General features: G+C 35.5%; 1 pseudogene; it reads left to right on the top strand.

Annotated features, from left to right (window-relative positions):
• The window catches only part of LOC123199631, a 45480-nt pseudogene extending 24355 nt beyond the window's left edge, over nucleotides 1-21125 (top strand).
• Nucleotides 21126-21513: the final 388 nt, after the last annotated feature.

The raw sequence follows: 21513 nt of genomic DNA, 5'->3' as shown, positions 1-21513 counted from the left end.
TTTCCTTCTCCATTGGCAAGCATTACTAAGATGAGATTGTGTGTGATGTAGTTCCCATGGATGCATGCCATTTGTTGCTAGGGAGACCTTAGCAATTTGATAGAGAAGTAACTCATAATGGTGAAAAGAACACTTATTCCTTCAAATTCAAGGGGAAGACCATTACTTTGCTATCTCTTAGTCCCCAAGAAGCTAACAAGGCTATCAAAGGGAAAGAAGCTAAAAGGGAGAGTATGTATATGAATGGGCAGCAAGTAGAAAAGGCTCTTTTAAGTTTGCAACCTATCTTTGCATTACTTATACTTGAAGGGGAGCTCAAACATGAGAAGAAAGAAGCCCATCACTTAGTTCAATCTCTCTTGGCTGAATTTGAAGATGTGTTCCCATTAGAGCTTCCATCCGGCCTCCCTCCTTTAAGAGGCATTGAGCATCAAATTGACTTGGTTCCAGGTGCACCATTGCCTAATAAGCCAGCCTATAGATGCAATCCCATGGAGACTAAAGAGTTGCAAAGACAAGTGGAAGAATTGATTGAAAAGGGCTTTGTAAAGCCTAGCATGAGTCCATGTTCCGTTCCAGCCTTACTTGTTCCTAAGAAAGATGGCTCATATAGGATGTGTGTGGATGGTAGAGCCATTAACAATATAACCATCAAGTATAGGTATCCCATCCCTAGACTTAATGACATGCTTGATGAGTTACATGGTGCTTGTGTCTTCTCCAAAATTGATCTAAGGAGTGGCTACCATCAAATAAGGATGAAAGAAGGCGATGAATGGAAGACAGCCTTCAAGACTAAAAGAGGCTTATATGAATGGTTGGTTATGCCCTTTGGCCTTTCAAATGCTCCAAGCACTTTCATGAGGCTTATGAATGAGGTATTCAAACCTTACATTGGTGCATTTGTTGTTGTTTATTTTGATGACATATTAGTATATAGCAAAACTCTTGATGATCATGTCTTGTATTTGAGAAGTGTTTTTGATGTGCTGAGGAAAAATAAGTTATATGCAAAAGAAGAGAAGTGTGAATTCTTTGTAGACCAAGTTGTGTTCCTTGGATAGGTAGTTTCTAAGGATGACATTCAAGTAGATCAATCCAAGGTAGATGCCATTAAAACTTGGCCCCAACCAAAGACTCTCACTGAAGTTAGGAGCTTCCACGACCTTGCTTCTTTTTATAGGCGTTTTGTGCCTAATTTTAGCACTCTTATGGCTCCCATCACTGAATGTATGAAGAAAAATGGGTTTGAATGGTCCACGGTAGACTCCAAAGCATTTGAAGAGGTTAAAAAGAAGTTATGTGAAACCTTCATTCTACCTGATTTTGATGAGGTATTTGAAGTGGAATGTGATGCAAGTGGAGTTGGCATTGGGGCAGTCCTAACTCAAGCCAAAAGGCCCATTGCTTACTTTAGTGAGAAGCTCAATGAGTCCAAGAGAAGATACTCCACCTATAACAAAGAATTCTATGCAATTGTTGGAGCCCTTGATCATTGGAGTCATTACCTAAGGCCTAAACAATTTGTGCTTCATTCCGATCACCAAGCCTTAAAGTTTCTTAGTAGCCAACATAAGATAAGTTCAAGGCATGTTAAAAGGGTAGAATTCCTTCAGTCTTTCTCCTTTGTTTCAGCATATAAACAAGGTTCTTCCAATGTAGTTGTCGATGCTCTTTCAAGAAGGCATTACTTGTTATCCATTCTTAATGCAAGAGTTCTAGGTTTCAAGCTTATGAAACAATATTACACTGAAGATGATAAGCTTTGGGAGATCATGAAGAAGTGTTCTAGAGGGGCATATGAAGACTATTCTGTCCATAATGGTTTTCTTTTCAAAGGAGCTAAATTATGCATCCCTAAGAGCTCTTTTAGGGAACTTCTCATTAGGGAGACACATGGTGGTGGATTAGCAGGTCATTTTGGCATAAATAAGACCTTAGACATGTTTAAAGAGCATTTCTATTGGCCTAAGATGGTGAGTGGCATCCAAGCCATTATTGCAAGGTGTGGCACATGTCAAAGGTCCAAGTCTCATTTCAAACCTGGTCTTTACATGCCTTTACCTATTCCGGAGCAGCCATGGGAGGATCTTAGCATGGATTTTATTGTGGCTCTTCCAAGAACTCAAAGGGGAAAGGATGCTATAATGGTGGTAGTAGATAGATTCTCTAAAATGGTCCACTTCATCCCTCGTTCCAAGACTGAAGATGCTAGCAAGGTGGCTGAATTGTTCTTCAAGGAAGTGGTGAAGCTACATGGAATTCCAAGAACCATAGTTTCGGATCGAGACACCAAGTTCTTGAGCCACTTTTGGAGGACATTATGAAGCAAAATGGGAACCAAGCTCATGTTTAGCACCTCTCATCACCCTCAAACTGATGGTCAAACCAAAGTAACTAATAGGACTTTGGGAACAATCTTGAGGACTTTGGTTAACAAGCACTTAAGGGATTGGGACTTAAAGATTGCTCAAGCTGAATTTTCCTACAATAAGAGTCCAAGCGCAACAACCGATCACTCTCCGTTTGAGGTAGTCTATGGCCTTAATCCCTTAACTCCTTTGGATCTAACTTCCTTACCTCTTGATGTGCAAGTTCACAAGGATGCCAAGGAGAAAGCTGCTGCCATGAAGAAGCTCTATGAAACCATCAAATGTCAAATCATGAAGGCCAATGAAGCTCACAAGAGGAAGATCAACAAGCATAGGAAGCCATCCATTTTCAAACCGAGTGACTTGGTTTGGGTGCATTTGAGAAAAGAGAGATTTCCAAGCAAAAGGAGGAGTAAGCTAGCTCCAAGGGCTGATGGACCATTTGAAGTGCTTGAGAGGGTGAATGACAATGCATACAAGGTGAATCTTTCGGATGAAATGGGAGGAGTCTTGGCCACCTTCAACATTGGAGATCTTTCACCATACATGGAGGATAGCCACCTTGAGGACTTGAGGGCAAGTCCTTCCCAACCCAGGTATTTTCGGCTACCTCTCCAACCCTAGCTTCCAAGTCTCTATCAAATCTCCATTTGGCTCAAGCCACCATTGAGAATGAAGAATTAGCTCCATGCAAGCCCAAAGATTCATTGCTTTTTCCACCTTGGCTCAACTTTACTTTTGGGTGCAATCTCATTACTTGCATCCAAGGCCTTAATGAAACAGAAACTTAAATGAGTCCAAGAAGCCAACTACAAGCCCACTTGAAGCCCAAGTAGATGAGGCAGCCCTCCATCACTTAAATGGAGCCCAAGATGCCATGAAGCCCATTTAGTTGGATTGCAACTAAAAGGGAAGCAAGTAACTTTAGTTGGTGGACATAGTTCCACCTTTTAGGGAAAAGTTGTTCCCTTTTGTTGTTTTCTTCAATTAATATGGTATGACCTTAGTATTGAATGAATGGTTAAGCTTAAATGAAGGGAAAAGCTTCCATGTCAAATTAATGCCCAATTTTTGCCACCACTTGCTCTTGTATATGAAAGTGGATTTTCACTTGTAAAGGCCTAGACTTCTTTGATAATGAAATATTCAAGTAAAGCTTTGTAGCTTTTCTTTAGTTGCTTTTTCCTTTATCCAATTCATCTTGGAGGAAGAATTGGTGGTGGAAGACCCCAAGGTTGGTGGAAATTTCCTTTATGCCTTGGTTAACTTTCTTGTTACCCTTGAAATTCAAAGTGTGAATATGTGTTGTATGTCCGGATACTGTTCACAGTGTGTGATTTTGCCATCAAACTTTGAAACAAGTTTTGAATGTCTTGTTGATTGAGTTGTGATTGCTATAACATACCATTAGAAAGCTCTTTGAATACCCTTTCCAATGAACTATAATTTATATGTTTTAGAGGTCATTTGATTGGTTAAATGAGAAGACAAAGTGCTATTGTGCCATATGAACAATAATTTCCAGATTTGAGTTTGTGACTTGCTGCATTGCCTTGATGAATATGCACCATTTGGTATCAGAGCCTAGGTTGTTTGTGTGATTTTTTGAGTGATTTCTATCTCCCGGAAATTACTATTCACAGAACCTTATTTTGCCTTAAACACAAACCTTCCTTAACCTAAACACTTACCGATACTCACCCCAACCCTTAAACACTTATAACCATTAACCTTTACCTACTAGCCAGTACCACAAATGTCCCATAAAAGAACTTCATCCTCATCCTTAGGAATTTGCCCACATGGCATTAAAAGAAGAGGTCAAAGGAGAACTTAAAGCCATTAAGGACCAAATGAATCAAATGATGCAAATGATGAGGGACTTGACCCTCACTCAAAGTCGGGCACCCTTATCACAGCCCCAAACTTCAACACAAAGCCCAATACCCCCTCCTCCACCTCACCCAACCCAACTACATCAACCAAGAAGACATATTAAACCTTTCCCTCCTCCTAGACATCATAGGGAGGAATTGATGTTTCATGATTATTCAAGTGAGGAAGAACAAGAGAGGCCACCTAGGAGAGAAAAGGATGATGATAGGGGTTTAAGGATTGAAATTCTGGAATTCGAAAGGAGCATGAGTCCGGATGATTTTGTTGATTGGTTACATGCTATAGAGAGAGTTTTTGAATATAAAGGCTATTCGGATGAGAAGAAATGTAAACTTGCCATCTTGAAATTCAAGGATTATGCATCCTTGTGGTGGGAAAATCTTAAGAAGCAAAGGGAAAGGGATGGTAAAGAAAGAGTGAGATCTTGGGAGAAACTAAAGAAGCAAAAGAAGGCCATGAAGTCTACGGTTGCCAAGCCATTTACCAAGGGGACTTTATTCTACAAAAGTCCTCCTTTCAACAAGGGAACCACCTTTCAAAAGGGTTCCCCATCCAACTATAAGGCTGTCGAAATCACCTTGCTCCAACCTAGTGCTCTGATACCAAATGATATGGTTTTAGTTCAAGTTCAACTGATAGATGAGTTATATTAGGATGATCAAGCAAGTTCAATCCCAAGCACAACTTTAAACTACCAAACTCAATAGAAAAAGAATAAGTTCCAGCCAAATAGAATTCAAGAGAGATTTTGGCCAAGGAAGAAAATGATAATAAATGAGATTAAGAACAAACAAACAACAATCTAAGCAATAAACCAAGGCCTAAAGGGAAACCCACCAGCCTTGAATCACCACCAACCCCTTGGTCAATAGTTGGATAAAGAGAAATTGCAACAATTACAAGAAAGACTTTCTTTAATATTCAAGCTAAGTGAAAAAACGTACATCAACCAAGGATAGTTTAAATAGGTTTCAAACTACAATTAAATGAAACCTAAATGAAGCTACATTACATTCTAAGCTCATTTCAAAGACATTTGGCTCTAATCTTCATGTTAATCCCAAAGAAGAATGTAAGGCAAGGGAAGGCCAAATTGTCATGAATTGTCTTGCCAAAAGAAGTAATTCCTAGAGCCATGTGATATGTCAACTCTTGCCTCTTTCTTTGAGCTTCTTTGACTTGCTTAGCTTCACCCAAGGCAACTAACAAATTGAATTAAACATAATCTAGCACAAACAATAAGTAAAGTGCATAATTAGACAATAAAATATCTAGAGCTAATTAAGCACTCCATTGGGTTTGTTGGACTTTTAATGGATCTAAGTGATAAATGAGTGACCAAAGGAGGGCTTGGGACCCCAAAATGAAGGAAGGGATGAAATGGGCTTGAACATAGGTTGGTTTTGTGCTTGCCTCTCCTCAAGACAAGGTTTTGGGCTCTACACTTCATGTAGGGCCGAATTTAACAAGTGATGAGGTTGGACTTGGTATTCTTCTATTGGTCTTGATTGGATTGCACTTGATGGAGTCTTGGATGGACTATGGACCGAGCATGGACCTTCCATTGGATTCGAGTTTGGATCACTACTATAGATTGAGACATCTCATCAATTGACCTATGTATCCTTAAGACCAAGACATCCTATCAGTTGGCCTGTAACATCACTCATAACTATCTATGTACATAACTATGGCTACATTTTTAAAAATCCAATTCTTTACCAACCCTTGCGGCCACCTAACCCATTCCTTGTGCTTCTAAATAAGGTGAAAGTTATATTTCAAGGTTTTTGACACGTGTGCTAAAGATTCACAGTGCACAAGCATGTAATTAACTTACACCATTGGCACCTTGGGCACACAAGTGTGCTATGGGCTACATGGGTCCACCACAGATGACCTAGATGTGCATACTACACATCAGGAAGTTAAACAAGTGCCCAATGTGCATGTTGCATGTCTGGTAGTTAGGTGCATGCCCAACATGCAAGTTGCACGCCCGACAACTAAACACCTACTCAACCTACACGTTGTATTATGCCCGATAACTAAATGCATGCCTATTATGCATACTATAGGTATGTCACCTGTACGCATGCTCGACATTCATGTGTTTCATGTTTGGCCCTTTGTAATACCCAGAAACGACTTAGCCAAGGTACAGTCGTGCATCTCCTATGCATAAGCATGCCTAGAGTCTGTAACTATGCATTCCTATTGATTTTCAGTTTTAAACAAACGTAAACACAAATCTAAGGGTTCTTACACATACGACTTGATCCCAAAAATAAAACCAATCATTCTAATCAATTTAACAAGCATAAGATTGAATCTAAAACCACCTAAGAATCATACATCATTCTAACCATAATTTATCCAAATAATACTTAATAATCCAATATGGAAAACAAAGGGAGGGTGGAGGATGCCTAACTCTCCTTCTATGAAACGTTGGTCTTTAGGTGGCTATGAACTTCCAACGATTTCCTTCCCTTCATAATGCTTGAAACTTTCTGCTCTCTCCTTAGTTTGCTTTATGTGTGCTATAAATTATGAAAGAGTGTTAGTTTTTTTCTTCCAAGCACGACTAGCCTTTTAAATAAAACACACAGATAATTTAATACTAGCCCATGCTTATCCAATAACCAAAAATTGTAGGATCATGATTTCAAATTCGATAACATCACATATAAAGACTATAATGCCCCTATGGGCTCACTCAAGTGCATACAATCTCTATATATACATACACATAATACTAATCGATAAATAAAACAATAATTATAACACTGAGTTGAAGAGAAATTATTGAAATAACCTTCACACTTACCCAAGGTATTACATTTCTCCCCCTATAAAAGAATTTTGACCTTGAAATTCACTTAAATAACTAGGGAAATCTTTATCTCATATCATCTTCTATCTCCCAAGTAGTCTCCTTAACTCAATGATTCTGTAATTGAACCTTGACTAGAAGAATCTACCAATGTTTGAGTATCTTAATCTACAAATCTACAATTCATACCAATTATTCCTTATATACCAAACTATCTTCCAATTGAACATAACCATTTAGGATGGATCCCCAAGATACTTATGTAATAGTGTCATATGAAACACATTATGAATATGCCTCATGCTTACTGGCAATACAAGCCAATAAGCCACCTTACTAATTCTCTCAATGATTTCATACGACCCAATATATTGAGGTGCCAACATTCTCTTCTTACCAAACTCATCACTTATCGATAAGGGGTAATCCTAATAAACATATAGTCACCAACCTTAAAATCTAAGTCACATCTCCTCTAACCGACATAGCTCTTTGGTCGATCTTAGGTTTGTTTCATCCTCTCTTAAATTAACCTCGCTTGATTAATCATTTGGTAAGCCACCTTAAGCTCCAAAGCTCTGGCAAATTCATCTCTCTCCCCAATCTCATCCTAATACAATGGTGATTAACATTTCATCCTATAGAGTGCCTCATACAGGGCTATCTGAATGGTTGCCTAATAACTATTGTTATAGGCAAACTCAATAAAGGTAGAACGTCAATCCAACTTGCCCCATGATCCAAGCAATATTCCTTTAGCATATCCTCTCTCACTTGATTGACCCATTTGTTCTAACTGTTGGACTGAGGGTGGTATGTTATATTGATAAATAATCGAGTATATAATGTCTTCGATAGTTCTTGCCAAAAAGTTGAAACAAATTGTGTATCTCTGTCTGACTCAATCCTCTTCGATACCTTATAAAGTTTGACTATCTCTCTCACATAAATTTGTCCTAACTAATCTATGCCCATATTATCTTTGACTAGAAAGAAGTATATTAACTTGGTCAATTAATTCATAATGACCCATAAAGCATTGAATCCACCTATGACCCATGGCAATCCTACCATAAAGTTTATCAAAATCTTATCCCATTTCCACTCAAGAATGGTTAAAGGCTGCAATAATCCCGATGGTCATTGATGCTTGGTTTTGACTTGTTGACAAATCATGCACCTTGACATGAATTTTGCCATTACCTTTTTCATACTAGATCACTAATAAAATCTTCTCACATCATGGCATATCTTTACACTCTTGGGGAGGACAACATAAAATGCACTGTACCCTACTATCAAAATCTGAGTCCTCAAGTCATCATCTTGGAAAACACAAACTCGGTCATTGAATCTCAAAACCTTATTAACCACTTATAAATCAGTTTGAGTCTATCACTTATTGTATCATCTAGGCGCACCACTTATCAATAACCTACCTAATCCTAATCTCATCCAATAAAGTCAATCTGATGTCCAGTCCGGCTAACAACCTGATGACCACCTCAATTTACTCATAAGAGATATCTTGTTTAACTCAGGAAATACAGTTATTTAAGACAATGTTACCTTCATACCTAAAGCATCGACCACTACATTCACTTTACCTGGATGGTACCTAATTCTACATCATAATCTTTGACAAATTCTAATCACTAACGCTGCCTCATATTTAATTCCCTTTGAATGAAAAAACGTTTCGAACTTTTATGATCAATGTATACATTGGTCTTCACCTCATACAAATAATAGCGCTAGATCTTAAAAGTAAATACCATTGTAGTCAACTCTAAATCATGGGTTAGATACCTGTTCTCATAATCTTTTAGTTGGTAGAAAACATATGCAATCATCTTACCTCCTTACTTCAAGACTGCACAAAGTCCCTAATGTGATGCATCTATATACAGATCATACTCATCAATAAAGTCAAGACCAAAACTATAGTTAGTCTTTTTTTCAAGGCTTGAAAACTATCTTCACAATCTGAAGACCATTGAAAGGGAATATCCTTACGAGTCAACTCAATCAACAATCAACAATCAATCCAATTTGGAAAAACATTCAATAAACTATTGATAATAGCCAACCAATCCTAGGAAACTCCAAACCTCTTTAATTGATCTTAGCCTTTTCCATTTCATCACAGTTTCAACCTTACTAGAGTCTATTGAAATATTGTCAATTGAAACCACATGCCTTAAAGACATTACAAAATCTAACTAGAACTCACATTTGAAAATTTTGGCATACAATTATCGATCTCTTAATCTCAGAAAATTTTGGCAACACAAATCTAAGATATTATTGATACTTCTGAGTTTTGGAATATAATAAAATGTCATCAATGAAAACTATGTTGAAACTATCCAACCAATCTTGAAACACCCTATTCATAAGATTTATGAAAACTGATGAAGCATTGGTTAAGCTGAAAGGTATCACTACAAACTCATAATATCCATGTCTAGTTTTAAATATAGTATTCGAAATGTCCCTCTTAGCAACCCAAACCTGATGATACCCAAATCTCAAGTCTATCTTTAAAAACATTGTAGTTCTTCTTAATTGATTGAACAAATCATCAATTCTCTATAGTGGGCACTTATTCTTTATTGTCTTCTGGTTGAGTTCCCTGCAATTGATACACATAAGCATTTATCCATCTTTGTTTTTGACAAGACGATCAGTGTACCTCATGGCAAATGACTAGACTGAATAAACCCACTATCAAGTGGTTCTTATAATTGTTTTAATTCTTAGAGCTCTAATAAAGCCATACAGTAAGATACCTTTAATATCGATATTATCCTCAAAGCCAACTCAATGCTAAACTTTATCTCTCTCTCATATGCTAGTCTTGACAAACTATTCGGGAATACATCCTAAAACTCATAAACCATCAGAATGTTTCCCATACTCGGAGTTGACTCAAAATTAGATTTGTTTACCACATGTACTAGATACCTGATATACCTCTTACACAACATTTATGGGTTTTGACGCTACTAATCATCATGTTGAGTAGTCAACCCTCACCAAAAAAGAACTCATTACATTCTCTAAGCTAAACTTAACATTTTTCCTTTTACAGTCATTTCAGCCTCATACCTACTAAGGAATTCCATACCCAAGATCATATTAAAATTGGGCACTTCAAACACAATTAAGTCAATTGTCGTTTCTTTGTCCTTTAACGCCACTATTTGACTAATAACATGTTGTCACTCAATATATTGTCACCATTAGGCATCTTGATACTAATATGACTTACCACTATGGCCTCTAGCCCTAATCTTTGCACCAATCCTCAAGCTACAAAACATATAAAGGAACAGTATGAAAAAGTAACTAACTCATCACAATAGATGGGTTGGCTTTAGCCTATGCTTGAGTAATTATGTACATCCTAGCCTAACCCCATCTTATGGGTTGTTCTAGTCTCGTTAGAGTCATATTAGCCCTTGAATGACACTCCCTAGCAAAATGCTTAGGCTAACTTCATCTGTGACAAACCCTTTGCCTAGGCTTACACTCACCTTGATGTTTGTTACCATACTTCTAATGTACAAGAGGCTCCTTTTGACATACAAAAGGTTTTTCCTGATAAGACATCTTATCTTTGTTGTCTCTCATGGAACCTTTTGATTCAAAAGCTTTTATTCCTTTTTTGTCTTTGTCCTTGTCCTTGCTAGTCCCCTAACTAGTAGTATCTTTCTTAATAGGACCCTAGCCGACTCTTCTGATGCTAACAATGAATCCATTTCTCTACCCATGTGATCGAATCTAATTTGGGCCTTATGGCCCTGTTTAGAGCCTTAGAATAAGTAGTGAGGGCATGGTCCCCTACTATCACCTCTTTATCGAGGTCAGCTTGAGATCCTTAAACAAACATCTCTATCCTACCCTGAACTGTATTGATTACTCCCACAACATACACAACAAGAGCATTGAATTAGGCGGAATACTCTTGAACTGTCATACTACCCTATTTCAAGCTAAAGAACTCTTAGGACTGGGATCTCATGACATCTACTAATTTATACTCCTTATCAAACATCTATCTAAAATCAACCTATGACATGCCTCTATAGGGTGAGTAAAGCAAATGAGTTTCCACCAAGCTTGGCATCACCTTTGAGAAAGTAAGTAACATACTTGACTTTTTCCTAGTCAGTTATAATGAATATCATTATAGCCCTTTCCATGACCTCCATCCACTTGAAAGGCATAACTAGATTCATGGAAACCCTGAACTCTAGTAGCTAATATATGCTTGCTAGCCCATATATCGGATGCATTTGGCCTCTATGTTGGTTATTTATAGGTCTAAGGGCTAAATAAGCTGTTGTGTCGATAGTGGTTGAACTGAAGTTATTAGTGCCTTCACTGACTGCCCTATAATGGCAAATAGCTTATGGTGCTCTCTCAACACTTCTTGCATGATATTCTTGATCTTTGTCACTTTAATCATCCTTAGTGTTAGTGTTTGTAGTAGTGTTAGTACTAGCGCCAATGCCAATGCTAATACAAGAGTCTTAGAATGACTCTCCTTTAAGATAGGAGCATTAAATCGGTTAGACCTCCCTATTCTGTAAAACCACATAGAACTCAAAATGAAGTATACCCATTATAACAACAGGTAAATTACTTATAGCAGTCAGGGTGCGGGAATGATTAGCACTTCTTTGACTACTAATTTATGCACATTATGAGTGTTTTTGTGTGTGTGTATATATATGTGTGTGTGTGTGTATAAACTATTTTCAACATTTAAGGTTCCCAAAATCATGCTTTAATACCAAAATGTAATACCACACCCAAGGTATTTGCTCTAATCGGTCAAATTATTGAAATGATGTGTCACCTAATTTTAATTAATGTAAAAATATTTAAAAAAACATAATGTCAACATAAATTAATGAAAGAACCTCAAGCACTTATCATTAATGAAAAGCATGCCAAAAGGTGTTTTTACAAAAAGAATGAAAAACATTATTCAAATTTCAATATGTATATGAGTGGGTTCCAATTATCAAAAAAAAAAAAATCAATGTGCACAAAATTAAAGAAATCCAAATCAAATGCATAATAAAACGTTAAGACAATTATAGATGAGTACGCAACTCAGTATATTGATTTGCTTTTCTCTCTGCTTGCCCCATTGTTTCCTACCTGTAAAACCAAGAATACGCGAGTCATAACTCTCAGTAGGCATTCATAATAAGCTTGGTGTTCTTTATGAATATCCTTGATAGATCTCACTATCATATACGACCCCAATGCATCCGATCATATACCTATCCTAAGTGTCCCCTATACCTTCATGACAGAATAAGCATCCATCTCAGATATCTTTTACATCTATGTCTATTGGATTGGACACCTATCTTAGGTGCCTCCTACATTTATAACCAGGATAGACACCCATTTTAAGTGTTGTTTACCTCCCCATGGAAATAGTCTAAAAGGACGCCCTTCTCAATCATTGCTTACATCATCAATACCTATCAAGTTAATTCTACTTCCACTACTAAGAACCAAGATATCTCATCAATTGGCTTGTGTATTCTCAAGATTAGGATGTCCTATCAACTGACCTGCAACATGACTTATAACCATCTATGTACACAACTATGACTACGTTTTTGAATTTGATTCTTTACGAACCCTTATGGCCAACTAACCCATCTCCCAGCCTTATAAATAAGGTGAAAGTTACTTTCAGAGTTTTTAACATAGGTGTGACAAATTCGAGCATAAGTGTGCCAAAGATTCGTAACTCACAGGTGTGCGCTTGATTGGCATTACTAAGCACTTTAGGCACACAAGTGTGTCATAGGTTGATAGGTGCACCAAAGGTCACACAGGTGTATCATAGGCTAAACAGTGCATCACAAACTATGTGGGTATACACGTTACACATTGGGCAACTGAGTGCGTGCATAGTGTGCAAGTTACATGCCCTATAATTAAGCATATGCCCATATGTACACTACACATCTAGTAACCTTGTGCATGCCTAGCCCTTCGCAATGTTGGGCAAAAATCCAACAAGGCACAATCATGTACCTCCTATGCACAAGTGTGCCTAAAGTCTGCAATGTTGCATTTTGTTTAATTTTCGGTTTGTAACATACACAAACACAAATCTAGGATTTCTACGTATACAACTTAATCCCAAAAGTAAAACCAATCATCCCAATCAATTTAGTAGGTGTAAGATTGAATCGAAAACCACCCAAGTATCATACATCATTCTAATTATAATTTATCCAAATAATACTTAATAATACAATATGGGAAACAAAGGGAGGGTAGAGAATGCCTACCTCTCCTCTGATGAAACACAAGTCTTCATGTGGCTATATACTTTTGACGATCTTTTTCCCTTCACAGCGCTTGAAACTCTCTTCTCTCTCTCTCTCTAGTTTACTTTATGTGTGTATTGTGTATTATGAAAGAGCATTAGTTCTTTCTTCCAAGCGCAATTGACCTCTTAAATAAAACGTAAAGATAACACAAGGCTAGCCCATACTTATCTAATCACCAAAAATTGTGGTATCACGATTTCAAATCCCATAACATCACATATAAAGACCATAACACCCTTCTGGGCTTACTCAGGTGCATACAATCTTTATATACATACACATAATACTAACCAATAAATAAAGCAATAATTATAATGTCGAGTCAAAAGGAAATGATCGAAATGCCCTTCACACTTAACTAGGGTATTACATTATAGATCTCACTTGAGACTTTGATAAGCTCTCAATAAAATCAATCATAATATCCATAAACACTTATGTTCTAATAGGTAAGGGTTATAAGAGACCATCAAATGTAATGTTCTCTAGCTTGAACCTTTGACAAACATCAAAACTTCGAACGAAATTCTTAACATCTTTCCAAATATCTCTTCAATAAACAATTAAATTGATTTTCCTTGCTCTAACACTTATTCTAGAATGCCCTTATATGGCTAATGAATGGAACAAGGCAATTAAATCATTTCTGCGGTTGGAATCATAATTATATTGATCAATTACCTTGATGCCAAAAGTAGTCTTCGTAAGCATTAGTATCTTGCTGTTTTGCAGAGATAATAGTCTGTAGGTTCTCATCAGTTAAACATGAATCCTTAAGTCTTTTCAACAGTTCAAATAGCCATAAACTTGTACTAAAACAATTAGATTCAACCCCACGTAACCTAGATAAAACGTCTATAGCCAAATATTCTTTGTCCTTTTTGTATATGATGTCATAACTATATTGCATCAACTTTGCCACTATGCTTGCTATAAAGGGGTTATAAAATTTTGCTTCAAAAGATTTTTAAGGCTTTGGTGGTCTATCTTTATAACAAAGTGTTGATTGACTAAGTATGGCTTCTATTTCTTAATTGCATTAAAGATTGCAAGTATTTCCTTTTCATAAATAGAGAGCAACTGGTTCTTGGGGAAAAGAGCTTTGCTTGTATAAGTTATAGGGTATCCTTCTTGCATTAGTACAAACCCAATTCCATCTTTGTAAGCATCTATTTCTATCATGAACCTTTTGGAAAAATTTGATAAAGCCAGAACAAAGGCAATGAACATAGCCTGTTTCAATAGATTAAAAGTTGTCTATGCCTTATTTTCCCACTAAAATGAACTACCCTTGAAGAGGTCCAGTAATGGTCTTGCCAAGTGCCCATAATCCTTAACGAATCTTCTATAATAGCTCATCAATCCTAAGAAGCCCTTAAGTTGTTTAATGGATTCTGCAATTGGTCATTCTTCAACTGCCCTTACCTTGGTTAGATTAGTCATGACATCTTGGCTAGAGATTATATATCCCAAGTATAAAATTTGGTCACCCCCAAAGAAGCACTTTCTTTTCTTGGCAACCAGGTTGTTACTCCTTAACAACTCAACCACTGTTTCCAAGTGGATTAAATGTTCAACTTTGTCCTTGCTATATATAAGGATATCATTGAAAAAAACTAGTACAAATCTCCTTAAGTGAGACTTGAATATGGAGTTCATTAAATCCTAAAATGTTGATGGGGTATTAGTTAGGTCGAATGGCATAACAATGAATTCGTAATAGTCTTTGTGTGTTTTGAAAGTTGTTTTCTTAATAGAGTTGACATATGTGCGAATTTGCCAATAGTTAGGCCTTAAGTCGATTTTTGAAAACACCTTGGCTCCTCCAAGTTCATCCAAGCTTAGCATGATTGATAATTGATAGTCCTTCACCCTTTTGCCCTTATAGAACCTATTGTTAGCCTCTTTGTGTAAAGACCATTTTAAGTGCCATAAAGTTCCATAGGATATCACTAAGAGTGGCTAACCACTATGCACCTAGAATCAAATCATAGTTCTCTAGAGACAATATATTTGCATCAACCTTAAAGACTCGTCCTTAAGTTTTCCATTCAAATCCCTCACATATGCAGTCACATGGCAATTGATGACCATTAGTTAGTAACACTCTAGTCCTTTCCACAGGTTTCAAACAACACCCTAACTTCAAAGTAGTATCATTGTTGAGAAAGTTATAAGTGCTACCAGAGTCAACCAATCTAAAATGGCCTTCTTCCTATGTATACCTTGTAGTCATATAACTTTAGACCTTCTCTTTCTATCTTCTTTGCTAGTTGCCCTTTCTCACCAGTATCCACTTGAAGTTGGAGAGTGTACAATTGTTTCTTTTTACATTTATGCCCAAAGGCATATTTTCCATTACACTAAAAGCACAAACCTCTTACCCTCTTTTCATCTAGTTCTTTGCTTGTCAATGGTCTATTTCCCCCTAGGTAAAGGTGAGTTCTATATTTTAGGAACATTTGGAGTTGGTAGGATGTCAAACTGTGAGTGAGATCTTATGCACAATGATGCAATGGTAGTGTTAGATTGACTATTATTTGTTGAATGCTTATAAGTTTATCCTAACTATAGAGTTCAACTAAGGGGTTTGGACTGGCTTTTCGTTGTTACTACAATGATTTCTTGTAACTTGGCTAAGCGTAAGCCTTTGCCAATGACTTTGGTTAGAAAATCCAGGTTAACGTTTGGAGAACATCCATCAATCTAGAGAGGAAAAGGTTGAAAGCTTGGTCTTCATAAATACTAGCTCTTAGATATAGTTCATTGAAAGTGTCAAAGTAATCTTGAAAAGGACCTACCTATTGTAAGTTTCCTAGATCAAATAAAAGGTCATTGTAGAGAAGGGATCCAAATCTGATGGTAGGAACTAGACATACTCTTTCCGTATCCCTGATTGGCTTTCTCTAGATTTGATGAATCTCTAGTGCTATTGGATGGTTTTTCCCTTCAGATGAACTGTGGCCACCTTAACCTAATTTTCTAGAGTCATCCCATCTACCTCAAAGAAATACTTAACTCGTAATAGCCAACTATTAAGTCTTTGAACCATCCTTCATTTAAGTTCTTAAGTTTAAGTGTCATCTGTTATGATTAGGAACATTTTCCCTAATACCACTTGATACGCCTTAACGCTAAATACACAAGGACTTGTAGAAAGGATATGAACAAACATGAACAACTAATTTCATTCTTTTTTTTCCAAATTTGTTCACATGGGATATTATAGTGATGTCAATAGATGCCATACACATCAACAATGTATTATAATATTTATTCATTTAAACATCACGGTTTATTTTAGTTCCATAAGTTGTGTTTTATATGGATATTAGTCGTTGCCAATGTCAATTCAAATCCACAACATAGGCATAGTTTGTTCATGCATGAAAAAGCTTGTGAATTGTTTAAAATTAAGCAAAACCCTAGAATTCTTACTGATGTTATTGAAGTGTATAAGAAAGAAGAGTGTGATGTTAGTGTTAAGATAATGAAAATGCCTTTAAAATTATGTGAAAACACTAGGCTTACTAATGAGGCTTTGTGTGTATTAAGGAAAATGCCTGAATTCAATTTAAGAGTTGATACAATCATGTATAATACTGCTATTAGGTTATTTTGTGAAAAAGTGCTATGGTTATGTCTGATAATTTAATGAAAGAGATGGGTTTGATTGATCTTTACCTGGATATGATCACAAATATGTTAATGATTAAAAGGTTTTGCAATACAGGTAAGTTAGAGAATGCTTGTAGGGTGCTTAAACTCTTCTTGATGGAATTTGTAAGTTTGGGAGTGTGGAGATGGAATTGGAATTGTTAGGGGAAATAGAGAAAGAAGGTGGGGATTGTAGTCCTAATGTTGTCACGTATACATCCGTTATTCAAAGCTTTTGTAAAAAAAGGTATGGTAACAGAAGGATTGGGGGTCTTGGATAGAATGGAAGCTTATAGTTGTGCTCCCAATTGTGTATAAGTACTTTAATTAAGGGTCTTTGCCTTGACAATAATACAAATGAGGCATATAAGTTGATTGATAGAGTTGTTGTTAGGGGTAGTGTTTCATATGACGATTGTTACAGTTCTCTGGTAGTGGCATTAACTAGCATTAAAAGAATTAAGAAGGCAGGTAAGCTCTTTAGGAAGATGTTAGCTAGTTAGTCCTAGCCACGACTCATAGTTCAAAAAAAATAAGAACCCTGAACCAAAACCATAATAGGACAATTCAGAACTGGTTTGAAACCGACGGTTCTGGTTCATGACCCCGGTTCGAAACTGATATTGAACCGTCAATTCTAATACACGATCTTGATTTATTATTTAAATTATTAATTACAATAATTGAAAATTAAAAGAGAGGCTTGGACTTAATTTTTCAATTAAGCTTCCTACGCATCTTCTTGGGGTCTAGAAGAATCAAAGCCTACATAGTTTTCTTACCTTTGCATATCCAATAGCCGGCAGTACCCCCTTACCTTATCATTCACCTCCGTTATCTTGACTATTATTTTTCATCATCGAACTATCCGTAGTTAAATCAAGCGATTCTTCATTGAAGTCCACTTTTATATCTTGTTGGCGTAATTTGGCCCTTGTCCAATCGTCCATGCATACTTGGGCTTCAATATATTTGGGAGCCAAACTTGATCGCCTCTCATCCAATATATTACTTCTTTGATTAAAAGTTTGTTCTACTGTGGCAGTTGATACTGGTGCTGCTAGGACTTATTTACCAATAGCTGCTAATGTTGGAAAGGTTGATGCATGTCGACTCCACCATTCTAGAACTGGAAAGTCTTTACCAATATTGTTGTCACCAAACTCAAAAATAATAGTTAAATAAATATCAAGCTCCGAGGTGGAGCCTAATTTTCCCCTTGGTCTTTTACCCCTTTGCATCATAATACAATCACCATAACTCATATTTTGGATTGATGATGGGGCAATAGGTGGTAAAAAGGAAGAATAACCACCTTGTTACCATAAATTAATGAATATTCAGCATAAATTTCTTTAATTAAATTCATAATGTTAATTATAGTTAATGAAATATTAACTTTATCCTCACAATCTAATTGCAAACATTCATAATATAATGTTAAATAATTTGTCACACAATCTAATTTAAATGTAGGATCAAAAAAACAAGCAACAAGAAAAATTTCTTGAATTGTTTTATAATAAGTTAACCATTTTGTTTTCATTAAAAAAAATAGTGTATTGTAGAATAATATCTTGTTCAGCTTCTTGTAAAGCCTCAATAATATTAACAACTTCATTTAAAAACAAATGAGAATTGAGATAATAAACCCCACTTAAAGTATAAATTGCATTATTAAAATTTCTCAATACATTTAAAATTGTTTTACAAATATCCCAATGTTGGGGACATAATATAACTTATGACATATTTTGTGAAATAAATGAGCATAATAAATCTCTATAATCAAAAGACTCATTGAATAATTCATATGTTGAATTCCAACGAGTCGGCACGTCTTTAAAAAATCTTTTTGGTCTTCTATTATATTGTTTACAAAATTTACCCCATTCTTTCCTAGTTTGGAGATGTGTCCATAAAAATGAAATTTTTGTTTTTATTGGATTAATATAATTATTAAGACAATATAAACCATCTTGTACACATAAATTTAATACATGACATGCACATCTAATATGAAAAAATCTACTACCTAAATTAGGTTTACAAATCTTAATTAAATCATTTATTGAGACAATATTTGAACGTGCATTATCAAATGAAATTGAAAAAATTTTATAAACTAATTTATATTCTTTTAATATTCCTTTAATTATTCTATAAATATTATCGGTCGTATGTCGATCATCAAACACCCTAAATGCTAAAATTCTTTTTTGTAATTGAAAATTGGCATCTATCTAATGACGAGTTATACCCATATAAGAGTGAACTTGTCAATGGTCACTCCAAATATCATTACATATAGATATACGTCTATCAAAATTTGTAAAAAATTGAATTAATTCTTTTTTTTGTTTTTTATATAAACTAAATAATGTTCTTTTTAATGTGTTTCTTGGAATAGTTTTATATGTAGGATTTAATGTAGTTTTACAATAATTATTAAAACCTAAATTTTCACTAAAACTTGCTATCATTTTTGCAAATTCTTCTTTACTTTTATTATCACTATACATAAATAAAGATTTATGTGTAGAACCATACCTAGTTATTTGTGTTTGACCTCTACTTTGCCCCATTTTTTCTAGATGCTTTGACTTCAAGTGCTTTTTGAATGTCCTGTATCCACCTTCTTGTTTGAATTTATAAATTTGCTTATAATAATTGCAAACAACTTCGAAATTACCGTTTTTCTTTTGTATTTTCTTGAAATAAATTTTGAAAATATCGGATGTAGGAATCTTTTGGGAATGTTGTTTCATCTCCATCTATTGTTGATGTTGTTGTTGCTGCTCCACCTTTACATATTGGCTTTCACTTTCTTGTGTTGAAAAATTATCTATAAATTGATTTTCATTCACATTTGATATATGTGAATATTGACCAAATCTTCTATTACTAGAAGAATTTCCACTACTTGCCATTTTTTATAATAAATAAAATTAATTATATAAATAAATTATATGATTAATTATGAAAGATAATAAAAATAATAAATAAATAATAAATAAAATTAATTATAGAAATAAATTCTATAATTAATTATGAATTGTATAATAGAAATAGAAATTAGAATTAATAAAAAATAAAAAAATTAATTAAATTTGAGAGAATTTGATTGAAAGATTGAGAGAGTATTAAGAATTAAAAGAACGAGAATGAGAGTTTGAAGGATTGAGTGAGAGAGTTGAGAGATTGAAATTTGAATGGATATATATATAGGAAAAATTTTTTTAAAATAAGGGGTGAAAAGGAAATTAAGAACTTTTGCACCTGCAAAAGTTCTACAAAATGTAGGGGACCAACAGTCCCTTGCATAAATTTTGAAATATGCAGGGGACCGTTGTCCCCTGCATATTTGCAGTGTCTGCATTGGTTCCTTTTTTAAATTCAAAAAAAATTTAAAATTTCCAGTTCATAATAGTAAATCGCCGGTTTACATGTCAGATCATAAACCGAATGTGAACCAACGGTTTTACAGTTCAAAATTAGGTAAATCGAAATCGAACCGCTAAAATCCGATTTTAGTTTCGGTTCATTCTGGTTCCGGTTTTACCGGTTTCAGTTTTATCCAAACCGGTTTCAGTCCAGTTCACAGGCCAAACTGGCCCGTGGCCAGGTCTATAGCTAGTGGAGTGAAGCCTTATGGTTTGGCATGTAGTGTTATGATTAAAGAACTTTGTTTGGAGGGACAAGTGGTGGATGGTTTTTACTTATATAAGGAAATTGAGAAGATTGAATGCTTATCTTCAATTAACTGACATTCATTCGATCCTTTTAGATGGGCTTTGCGAAAAAGGCCATTCACTGGAAGCTTCAAAGCTTTCAAGATCTATGCTGGAAAGAAGAATTCAATTGCAAGCTCCATATGCTAATAAAATAGTTGAACACATGAAGAAATCTTGAGACAAGGATCTGCTTACACGTCTTACTAAGATTGGAGGGTGTTGTTATGCAAACAAACAAAATCTTGAATTGCTGTGAATGTATTAGCTATAAACTGATTACTTGGTTTGTGTTTTTCTTTGTAACAATGTAAAATTGTTTCGTAGTGAGTAAGAGTTGGTGAAGAAACTTTCTGAAATGCAATACAATGCAAAGCGAGATCCTTGTTCTAGTTAATTCATTGCTGACACTAATCCTAGAGAAGCTTCTGTATAAATGTGCTATTATGGTTTGCATACGTGAAAATTTTGAAAGAATTACGCTGCTTTATACTGTAAATGAAATCTTCCTGTAGCATGCCACGTTTAAAGTTTAAGTTGGAGCTGTAGCTTTTGCCGAGGCTGATGTGAGATCTACTTTAAGCCACATTTATGGGCTGGGATGCAAACGGACCACTTGTAGAAGCTTTTAGGAAGAGCTGGGATGC

Source organism: Mangifera indica, chromosome 16 (genome assembly GCF_011075055.1).
Source record: "Mangifera indica cultivar Alphonso chromosome 16, CATAS_Mindica_2.1, whole genome shotgun sequence".
In the NCBI taxonomy this organism is placed as follows: domain Eukaryota; kingdom Viridiplantae; phylum Streptophyta; class Magnoliopsida; order Sapindales; family Anacardiaceae; genus Mangifera; species Mangifera indica.
The sequence above is the reverse complement of the archived record's forward strand: the minus strand, read 5'-3'. Positions and strand labels throughout refer to the sequence as shown.